The 11,539-nt window shown below is 42.7% G+C and overlaps 1 long non-coding RNA gene across 1 annotated transcript in view; it reads left to right on the top strand.

Annotated features, from left to right (window-relative positions):
• Window positions 1-284: 284 nt before the first annotated feature.
• Window positions 285-11,539, top strand: part of LOC308472271 — a 56,888-nt gene continuing 45,633 nt past the window's right edge. Inside the window, exons 1-2 of the long non-coding RNA XR_013983394.1 lie at window positions 285-358; window positions 868-964. This is a non-coding gene — a long non-coding RNA (uncharacterized lncRNA). The remainder of the gene's footprint in view (window positions 359-867; window positions 965-11,539) is intronic.

The raw sequence follows: 11,539 nt of genomic DNA, 5'->3' as shown, positions 1-11,539 counted from the left end.
GAGAGAGAGAGAGAGAGAGAGAGAGGTTGTTCTGCATTATAGAAGCAATAACATCAGATTGGGCCTCTCCGCCTTGTCCCCCTGCATTCAGAGGCATACTTCCTCCTCTGATCATGACAAGAAGCTGCCAATAGCCATTTCCTCCATGAATGTGTCCAATCTGCTTTTTTCTCCTGCCCTCAGCCATTTAGCTTTTAATGAGAATAAATCAACAAACATCCATTCAAAGCTAGACAACACTGATATCAGAAACTTTATTTCTGCTTCCCTTTTTCTATTTTTCTAGAAAAAGAGGTGTCAGAACCCACCATGAACAGCTGCCTCGTTCTCACGTGAGAAGTGCCGGAACTGAGTTCTGGTGAGTTCTGGCTGAATAAAAGCCCTGACTAACAAACTGACCTTTCCATGCACATTGCACAGAATTGTCTGTTCGTGGTGGTCCTGAATGGCTTTTCACCAACTTCTTGGGAAATAAAGGTCAAAGCAGGAATGCTTGAATTGCTAGTTCTTGCTTGACACATGCAACGTCCTTGACACATGCAACCTGACTAGCCTGTCAGGTTTTAACTTGCTGTATCATCTGCCAATGAGTGGCTGAGCAACTGTCTTCTAAATGGTTCTATGTAGGCAGAAGTATCAGGACTGCTGCCTATCATTGGGTTAGCTGCAGTGATGTCACAGAGAGGCATGTCAGCCTTGCCTTGGCAAATGAGGTTTAAGGGGGACTTAGGAGGCCATTCCTAAAGCCAATCTGTAACTTAATTTACATTTGAATTTTCTCATCCTAAGTCCCACCAAAGCTAACCATGCTAAAGTCCCATTGATTCCAGCGGAAAAGGATGAATCACACATTTGATTCTCTCGCAGAAACAGCTGAGACTAATAGGGATTGGCAGGATTGTGCCACAGCTGAAAGCAACTTACTACAAATTTTCAAAAAGAAAAACCAATGAGGAAAGGGAAGGTAAGAGAGGGGAGGGAAGAGAATAAGTAACTTTAATATATATATATATATATATTAAAGGACATTAGGGATTTCAAATGATGCCTTATTGTTGTGGGCCGAGTAGCTGAGCAGCCTGTGACTAGGAGGCCATTGGTCACAGACAGCTGACTTTTCCTTTATAGGGTGTGAAAGATTTTTGGCTTTAACATGTGATCTGAGTGTCTCTAGGTGTTAATGAGCACCATGCCCTGAACCATACAAGCAAACAAACATAAGATCTTCGGGGCTGGCCAAAACAGTTTTAATTTACAGGGATAAATCTCATTAAGCCAGATCCATTACATTCGACCTTTTTTCTATTTATTTGTTGTGAATTCAAGCAGCTATCTCAAATAGCATGACCAAACTGAAAACACATTTCACGTTGCCACTCGGGGTCCCCATCCACGTCTCAGGCTCTCGGGGCCAGCATATTACAACCCCAAGCAGAATTGCTAGAATGTGTGAAAGAGATGCAGATGTCCACGGCTGTGACTCTGGCGTGTGCTTGTGACAAGGCATCAAGGTTTATAACAGGGTCATAAAGGCAAAAGAGTTGAGAACTGTGTCTCCTTAACTTTATCTACTTTCCGAAAGTAATGAGGATCAGAGAGATTAAAATGCAGTTAAGGGGTTTGTTTTTAATTCAGGGTGTCCCCCCTTCCCCTCCATGAACTTTCTTTACATCACCAATGTGGCAAACTTTTGTTTTTGTGGGACAAAAACAACATCAACAAGCACCCCTCAATGTTCTTCCAACTCATAGGAACAATAGCTAAAAGTAATTGTGAACAGGAAAGATGTTCTGGAAGATGGAGCCATATTCCCCGAGCCACCGTCTTCCTCTTGAAAAATCACAGAATTGTTGGGCTTCGCCAACTTTTTGCCTCTATGTAGTAATTGCTCACTGCCCTTTGGAGCCCATATATAAACTTCTTCCTGCTAGCAGACTTGTCTATACCACAAAGTATGCATGGAGCTTGGCTGCAAGATGTCCCCTTATGACTACTTTGCTAGTCCCCTCCCTCCATGTTTGGCCACACCTCTGGTTCTGCAGAGAAATGCTGGATCCATCAGAAGCAGGAAATGTTTTGAATTCTGTTAGCGTTTCCCCTCAGCCCAAACAGCAGTTTTAGGCAGTGCTTTTTTCCCCAGCCGGAACTCAGTTCCGACACGTCTCAGGTGGGCACTGTTGCCATTATAAGAGAACAAGGGAGGCGTTCATGGTGAGTTCTGGCACCTCTTTTTCTAGAAAAATAGCAGTGGATTAAGGGTTTCTACCATCAACCTGCCTCAGTCACAGTCAGAGTAATATCGCAAACCTTCCAGGAAGGGATTGAGTGATGGTGCCTCAAACTAGGGTGATGGGGACCATGCAACTTACTCCCCATAAATAAATTGCAAGCCCGGCTCAAACAAGCTACCAGCCACACGCTCTGCAGTCATGTGGATGGACTCTGAAGACAAACGGAGGCGTTTACCTTGCACAAGAAACACAGAGAACCCATGCTGCATTCAGGTTTTTAAAACTTTTTTATTTTTTATTTGCAGCAAGGCCATTCCAGCAAGCTGCCTGCAGCAATTCTGCACTGGTATTCCTGAGCTGTAACTCTTCCCATCTCTCCTTTTCCTCCCTGCTGCTCTCCTTCGGTTTCATTGAGCCCTGTATCTTTCGCCTGGCTTTTGAGCTTCTTTTGCATGAATTTCCTTCCCCGCTTCTCAGTTTCCTGGATAGGCTCTATCACTTATCTGGATCATTTCATAGCACATAAATAAAGTGGTGAGATAAAGCACAAAGGGTTCTTGATAAAGTCCAAGTTTTGTTTAACAGTTAAGATAGTGAAAGTTTACAAGAGTTGTTCTGGGAGAGATCTGTGTTGTGAATAGAGCTATTATTGCCATTATCACATTGTTTAGACTGCTGGGCAAAAAACACAGGCATTTTCATACTTGTTTAACAGCTTCATCAGGCTGTATATTTTCATTGTCCTTTGGACTCAGTTGTCATGGGGATGAAAATGACACAATAAAAAGAATCACTGATTCCTTCATGACAACTGATAGGTCCAAGAAGTCTTTAATTAGCAGGCAGTAGAGATTAAGGATGTCAGACCCCCTCATTCTCCGTAAACTTCTCTCCAGGAGTCTGATTTTCTCCCCACAGGCCAATAGAGGGCAGTGCTATCCTGTTTCTTTTGATGCTAGATATTTTGTGTGTGTGTGTGTGTGTGTGTGTGTGTGTGTGTGTGTGAGAGAGAGAGAGAGAGAGAGAGAGAGAGAGAGAAATAATCCAAAAATAAAACTCCACTTTTGCTACACTAGCCTATAAACTGGACATATGAGGGAATAATAATATATTTTTGCAGAGAAGTAATAGCTTTGTATTTACAATGTATTTATAGTTACAATTCATACCCAATTTTCAGGATAAAATTCCCACAATTCCAATTTGTTATGTCACTGAGAAAAATGAAGGCAACTTATCCCCCCCCCCCATGGAACATGCTACTCAACTTCTACCCAAATCACAGAGCAAATGGGTATGATGTTGTAACAGAATGATTCTTCCAGAAAGGGTTTGATTAATGAATAGAACACATAAACATAGATGTGTTCACTTAAGTCATAGAAATGGCTGTATGGGTGTGTGTGTGTGTGTGTAATTGATGGTGTTCCCCGTTAAGGTAAGATATACCATCTGTTGAAGATGTTCTGATTCATTTCATATAAATGAACACGTTTAAAAATAAAAGCTCTTGTAGAATTATGATTAAAATGTTGTTACACTTAGCAAACAAGTTAGTAGATGAGTTCTTGTTCCTTAGGGTTTTTTTTGGTGTGTGTTTTTTTTTTTTAAATCCATAAACAGATATGAGAAGAGTCAAAAACTGTCAATACCAATGAGCATTTATTTGGACGATTCCATCATTTTGCGTGCGCACACACACACCTCTCACTCATTCACTCTCACACACCAATTTACTTCCTGTTATTTTTTTTAAGTAAACATCAAGGGTGGTCAGAATGAATTACTTTTAATGCTCAGTGTATAAATACACAGGAGCCTTCCTCTTCCTGTTCTTGAGTCACAATCCAAAGCAAAGGTTGGCATTTTACTCCTTTGGATTGTTTGATTATTGTTATTATTCATGCTTTAAAACCATTCCTTCTGTAGCCAGGGCAATTTACCAGCTACCACTTTTTCAGACCATGTTGCCATTTAAAGTCTTGGGATTCTAGGAGCTATATAGCATTTTCATGGTTTGCAATTCAAGAAAAATGTTTTATGTCCTAGGCTGTTTTGTTAGACCAGCATCCTAAAGAGAAACTGAAGCAGTGGAATTATACTATTTGTTGGAGTGCCTCATGTTCATACTATTATCATGCAACAGAAACAACAATTTCAGATCTTCAAAGGTCTTGCAGGTTTTTAATCTTCTCACAGGTCATAGCTGAAGCAATCAACAAACTGGTGATAATTGTTTTGCCTACACTTGAGCTGGCTTCACATCTTGTAATATGCATATCCAGGAGAACAACTATTTACTGAATAGTAAACATGACTTGTGCTAATTCAATATGCAGCGATTGCAGACCATCCTTTTTAAAAAGTCTTAAATATCTTCCAACCTAAGGCACCTAAAATTGTAATTCACTACCTGTGCATCGCCCTTCACAAGCCTTTGCTTTGTGAAGTTTGTTAGCTTTGACTTACGTGGCTAACTTTCAGCAGATACAGGTATGATGAGTCTCAACAGTACTCATTTTTACTTCACTGTGGTTTGCATTAAATCAGAATGAATTGTTCAGAATGCATTAATTTTTGAAATTTAAAAACAGGTATCTTAAAGTTTGGGGCAAACACCAGATGCTGGCACATTATGCATATGATAAGGCCTATCAGACTTGGGATTGCTCACATGAGTAAAGGAGCAGGCTCTGAGAGGAAATATTCATCCTACAGAGTTTACAATCTCATTTCTCTCTAATAAGACTATTTGGCCAATTCCTAACAGGTAGTGGTGTGGCCAAAGCCTGCAGTCTGTAGCAAGATTCCCATAAAACCAAATTTTTGCAGCCTTTGTGGAGTGCAAAGTTACCCCAATTAATTACAGCCAGAATCGTAGACTCTGGGTCTGCAGGATTTGTTCTCTATTTATTTAGATGAAGGCGTTATCAGCAAAAGGAGCTGATCTTGAAGGCATGTTTACCGCCAAGATGATATATCCTGCATTACGTTATCTATAAGTATTTTTGCTATTATAGAAACTTTTCCTCCTGGCTGGAGCATTTTGCTGCAGCAAATTGCAGAGCCAAAAAAAAAAAAAAGGGGGGGGGGGGGGAGGAAGGGACCTTCATTTGGCGGCACAGAAAATTTGCATAAAATATTGCTCTAAGCACTGGAGGATCTTATTACATAGGGTTTTGATGATAATCTTTGTTGAAATAATATTTAACACATGCTGCACTTTTAATTAAGTATCTGAATAATCTCAAATTAATACCAGAGGTTTAAAAATAAGTTTTCATTTTAGTGAACTGTAACATAATAGCAGGCACCACGGCCATTTCTCTCTCCCTTACCCTTTGATTTAATTAAATGCCCCTTTGTGTCTTTCTTGTCACTTCAGAAATGAGCATGAAGAAAACAGGGCCAGAAACAATTTTTAAATGCTTTTTTTTGCTTTTTGCACACGTCTCATTATGGTTGTTGTTGTTGCTGCTAATAATGGTGGTGGTGATGATGATGATACATTTTGCTTCTGGAATTCAGTGTTCTTTGATGAGGATGTTTAATTGGAATCAACTGGATTGGTGCTTTGCAATTTGCCTGCACACTCAAAGGGCAATTACAACATGTTGTTACCTTTGTGAAGATGTTTCGGTATATTGGTGCTGAGACAAAAGTCAGTGTTTGGGAGCAGCAGTCTGTGGCGGTGAAGTTGGTTCTGGTGCGCGGGTGCACGCACACATACACATACACACACACACACACACACACACACACAGACAACTGCAGACTGTTCAGTCTCAGCAGTTTGCACAACACAGGCATACTCTGAAGATTATTATGCTGTTGAAGTTGGAATGCAAAGTAAAAGGGAGGGCTTAATGTTTCCTGAGAGGAATCAAGCGGTTGCAAATAAATTCGCGTTTATTCTATTTATTTTTTCAAATTAAAAAGCCCTGATCTGGCAGATTTGTTTGCCTTCCACTTGGGCATATTTGACAATCAGTGCTTCATTATTTCATCTTAAGAAATTCCATTTGAATACAGGTTCATGGGAGTGAGAGTTTTCTATTGCAGCCACTTTGGTCTCTCTCACGTCTCTCTCACACACAGGGAAGCACATTGTTTGCTCTGCATAAGGCGGCGGGTGCGGGTGGGGGGGGGAAAGAATATTCACCATTTGGAACAGAGAGGATGTAATCAGACAGGCTTTGAAGGTTTTCTGTTAGATTCCCCCTTTATCCCATCCCATCTATCATTGTAAAGGAGACATATATAACTGCTGCAGTTTGTATATTGAAGGGAGCTGCCTGCTTTTTTCCCTTTGCTGAGATAATGACACTGTGGGTTGTTGACTGCTGTTATCTCTGATGACAGCCTTATCTGCATGGCTCTGATTCTAGCGCACAGAGTCGGGAGATATACAGTACTTATGAAACTGACCAGTGCTCCAATTATATGGGAGAAAAAGAAAAAAGAAAAATTCAGAACCCATTTCGACAGAGCAGGAAAATGTTCATGATTTGTACCTCCTAAATTTTCATTTCCTTTAAAAAAAAAAGGAAAATTAAAGATAAAATCCTTCTGGGATAGGAAGCAGCGATCAAGGTCAGACCAAAGAGAGGCAGTGGCTCCCATCCCAGCGACAGCAATTCACGGGACACGTGCAGGTCACACATGCAGATCTGTTACAGCGCAAGTCAGTTGTGGGGATCAAACTTACATGTACCTCCTCCTCCTTTGGGTAAGCTGAGAGTACAAAGTGGTACCCAGATTCTGCCTGCCAGGCAGGCGAGCACCACTGCCTCCCTGATCACTCCGCTGAATCAGGACTAAATCGCTTCAGTCAATTCATTCAGCCAAAATGATCTCTCTGTTGGCCAACGCTAATGCAGCACAGTAGAGTTGTAAACAGAAATCTTCGCAAGGCCCTGCCAAGCTGCACCACTTCCTTTTCTCCAGATCTCCAGGCACCTTAATAAGCAGTTATGATACAGCTTGACCCCATTCCCATGCTGGAAATCAACCACTTTGGTCCATCTGTATATAAAACCTTTGTTTCTGATTTAATCTGATGAAGGCTTGGCGTACTTGAACCGCTTTATTTCTCATTTGTGAGGTAACATTTAAACATGGTTCGTATTGCAGCGCTGAGGTGAACCAGATGATTAAGTCTAATTTGCAGTTACCTGCCTGCACAATAAGAGGCAGCTGCCTGAGACCCTTACAAGTTACCAGCATGCATTAGTCCTTTCAGATAAGTAGGGTCTCAGATAACCAGGGATAACACAGGTTCGGCATTACAAAATTACAGTGCATTAGAAACCTGAAGTGGCAAGCCTTGCTCCCCCTCTCAAAACTTGCTTCGTGTACAAAGCGAAGTTCCAAAACGAGGAATGTGTGTCACCACCTGAGGGTGTGTGGTCCAAAGTCCAGAATGTCAGATGGGCAAAAGTTAGGTACCACAGCATAAACGTACTTCAGAGACTCGTTTGCATTATCTCTGCAAGGAATTAGCATAACTTGGATGAATATAGTAAGCAGAAGATGTTGCAATGAGTAAGGGCCCAAGCTTGCTATCTGTGCATGGTGATTCAGCTCCTTTCATCACAGAGATGAATTTACAGATCCTGCAAGCCAGCCACAAATATAAGACTCTTGTTATCTGCCATCCAGCCACTAAGCTTCTAAAGCAAATGACATTCATGGTTTTGAGGTACTTGTATTGACTTACAAAGCTGTATACAGCTTTGGGCCCGGATCCCTGAATGCCTTCTCTCATGTTGATGGTGCTCCAGCTCTGGAATTTTGTCTTCTCTGAGATATTCAATGGCTGGTACTTACTCTTTAAAGCCATTGACGCCGGCCTTTTGCTGAGTGCCAGAACTTATGTCTGTTTTAATGTTGGCTGGTTGGAATTTATCTGGCCCCCCCCACCAGTGATTATCATTATTATGTATGTTGATCTGTTTTAATTGTAACCTACTCTAGAACTGCACTGGCAATGAAGAGAGGATTGGAAATGTCATTCATTCATAAATAAAGCAAGCTTATAAAATAAAGTTGCAATTAATGAAGAAAGGAAGTTGAGGTTCCCAACACGGAACCGAAAACTGCAGTGACAGCAGCTTGTTTCAAGGAAGTGTGTGATGTGCAATGCTTTTCTTGACACAGCCGCTGCCATTTCACCAGGATCAACTTTGGATGCAAGTGTTATGCAGTGAAAAATTACCAGAAATGAGAGGCTGCATCCAATGTTGCAGTTCGGCTGGCACAACAGACTGCTGTGCAGCCAACAGAGCTCCCTCTTCCTTTCCTGTCCCCTGTGCAGACTTAAAATCAGCACTAAGTGGTTTGGGGGCCCTCTGGAGCAGATTTGGGGTTCATGCACAGAAGAAGCCCCACTGCAGCAGCGGAACACTATGCAAAAAGACACTGGTTACAACCCTAGGCCTGGGAGAATGGCCTGTATTGTACGCTATGAAAATGACAGTGTATTTTCCTGAAAATCGGAGTGTGTGAACAATCTGCAGGGCACCAAAGAAGGACAGAGCCAAAGCCTCAACATCTCTTTTGAACAACTGCTTTCTTTTCGGAGCAACAGGTTTATTGTCTAGCAACTGACTGGAGCATTTCAGTTTCAAACAATAGAGCTGGGTTTGCAATGGTTATTAAGCCAGTTTTGCTGTGGGATGGAAACTTTCCCCTCTGCAGCCTCAAAACACATGCTCCCCACCCCCATTCCAGCACGTGCCCTCCCTGACCACAAATGGTCACTTTTTAGCAAGATTGCTTAGAAATGATGTCAGTAATTAAAACCATTCTCCCCTAATAGACTTCGACGTTCCTTCATGAGGGAGAAAGCTGGTCTCTCACGTCATGACGCCTCAGCCATGGTGGGGCTGCTCTTTCCTTTCGCCCGGCCTATAGGCGCTAGGAGCAGCCTGTATCTGCAGACCATGGGAGCCGCTTCCATTTTGGGTTGTAAACCTAGGCAGGCAAAGTGAAGTCAGCTGTCCTTTCTGGAACAGTGAAGGAAATGTATTCCAGCAAAGGGCAGTTTGAAGTGAAGCATACTAATAGCATGTTCTAGGAAAAAACTTAAGGGAAATGGGGGGGAAAGGCATGGCACACAGAGGGATGTTGTTTGGATACCAAAAACATGCAGCTACCCTAAAAATGGCCTTATTTGTTTGCAGGCTATGAAATATAGGCTTTCCCAGCATTTGAGTGACTTCCACACTACTCCTGCCTGATCTGGATGGTCTGTTTTCTAGATATCAGAATGAAACTATGCAACAGGCATCGAAAGGTAAAGGCAAAGGGACCCCTGACCATTAGGTCCAGTCATGACCAACTCTGGGGTTGCGGCGCTCATCTCACTTTATTGGCCGAGGGAGCCGGCGTTTGTCTGCAGACAGCTTCTGGGTCATGTGGCCAGCATGACTAAGCTGCTTCTGGCGAACCAGAGCAGCACACTGAAATGCCGTTTACCTTCCCGCCGGAGCGGTACCTATTTATCTACTTGCACTTTGACGTGCTTTCGAACTGCTAGGTTGGCAGGAGCAGGGACCGAGCAACGGAAGCTCACCCCGTCACGGGGATTCGAACCGCCGACCTTCTGATCAACAAGTCCTAGGCTCTGTGGTTTAACCCACAGCACCACCCGCGTCCCTAACAGGCATCTAAATACCGTCATATACCAGAGGCAGCAATGCTCGCCTACATGCTTCCAGCTACCACACAAAAGCACACTACATGATCCATCATCTACAGCCACAAATGATGAAAGTCTCTGCCACAGGACTCGGATGACTGGAAGCAGAAGGGGTCTGGCACCGTTGCCTGAGTGTAGTTTAGTTCAGACTGGAAAACAAGTCCAGAGAAGTCACACTTGTCCAGAAAAGAATGTTATTGGCCCTACCGCTTGCACATATCTCTGTCATCAGAGACCCAGATGACAAAAAGAATAAAACTCACTTGCAGCAAGCAGTTTACAGGTGTGCAATGGGCACAAATCAAAGTGCTCTTTTTGACTTTAGAAGCATCAGGGAAACAGAACTGCCTGCTCTTTTACTAGCATCCCTGGTGGCCCTCCTTCAGGTGGGATTATACTTTCCACGGCCTGATGAACTCTTCATGAAAAGAGGTCCAGCTGGTACCTTCCCTATTTTGTTTTAGGTGTCAGTCCATTTACCTTAGCTTTATGGAGTTTTGTTCAAGCTCAGTTTGTTCCTTCCGGTTTTTTTAATTGGAGCCAGTTTGATTTGGTAGATGGGATGCTGGAGCTGTTTCAGTTTTTTCTGCAGCTTAGTTGGCCCATTGGCTATAGAATTGGTTTGGGCTGGTTGTTTTCCTATTTTTATGCTCCCCTCATAGGAACATAGGAAATTGCCTTGGACTCAGACCATTCATCCATCTAAGCCATGGGTAGGCAAACTAAGGCCCGGGGGCCGGATCCGGCCCAATCGCCTTCTCAGTCCGGCCTGTGGACGGTCCAGGAATCAGTGTGTTTTTACATGAGTAGAATGTGTCCTTTTATTTAAAATGCATCTCTGGGTTATTTGTGGGGCATAGGAATTCGTTCATTCCCCCCCAAAAAATATAGTCCGGCCCCCACAAGGTCTGAGGAACAGTGGACCGGCCCCGTGCTGAAAAAGTTTGCTGACCCTAATTCTAAGCTCAGCATTGTCCGCACTGACCAGCAGCAGACTAGGATTTCAGGTAGGAGACATTCCCATCTCTAACTGGAGATGCCAGGGACTGAACCTGGGAACTTCTCCAGGCAATGCAAAGTGTTCTTTCACTGAACTACAGCCATTCTCTGTATGCTGTTGACACTTTATTGTGTTTTATCTGTTAATGGAGCCCACCCCCGCTCCCAACTGGCCTTTTTGCAGTAAGTAAATGTGCTGCAAAGTGTGGGATAACAATCACCCGACATGATGTCATACAATCACTGCAAAACAAAAGTGCAGAATGAATGGATAAACGTATAAACTTCATGCAAACTTTGTAAAAACAAATCGGGATGAATGATCCATAAACAAGTTGTCTGGAAGAGCTTTAGGTGACCCCCTCTCTCTTAGCCTCAGCCCCCCCCACTTGCAAAATTGGGAGGGGGGATAATAATACTGGCTAACTTGGCTTCTTTACAACAGCAACAGCAGCAACAACAACAACAACAACATGGAGGTTGTAACGAGCACTGTATAAATATAAAGTATGTGTTAATGATGATGAAAATAATGCGATTATCCACCTTGAATGACATCCGGATAGTGAAAATAAATAAGAAAGAGAAAGACAAACTCATGAATACT

The sequence above is a fragment of the Podarcis pityusensis genome (assembly GCF_964106645.2).
Source record: "Podarcis pityusensis genome assembly, chromosome: 2".
NCBI lineage: Eukaryota > Metazoa > Chordata > Lepidosauria > Squamata > Lacertidae > Podarcis > Podarcis pityusensis.
Note: the sequence above shows the minus strand (reverse complement) of the source record. Positions and strands in the feature narration are given on the sequence as shown.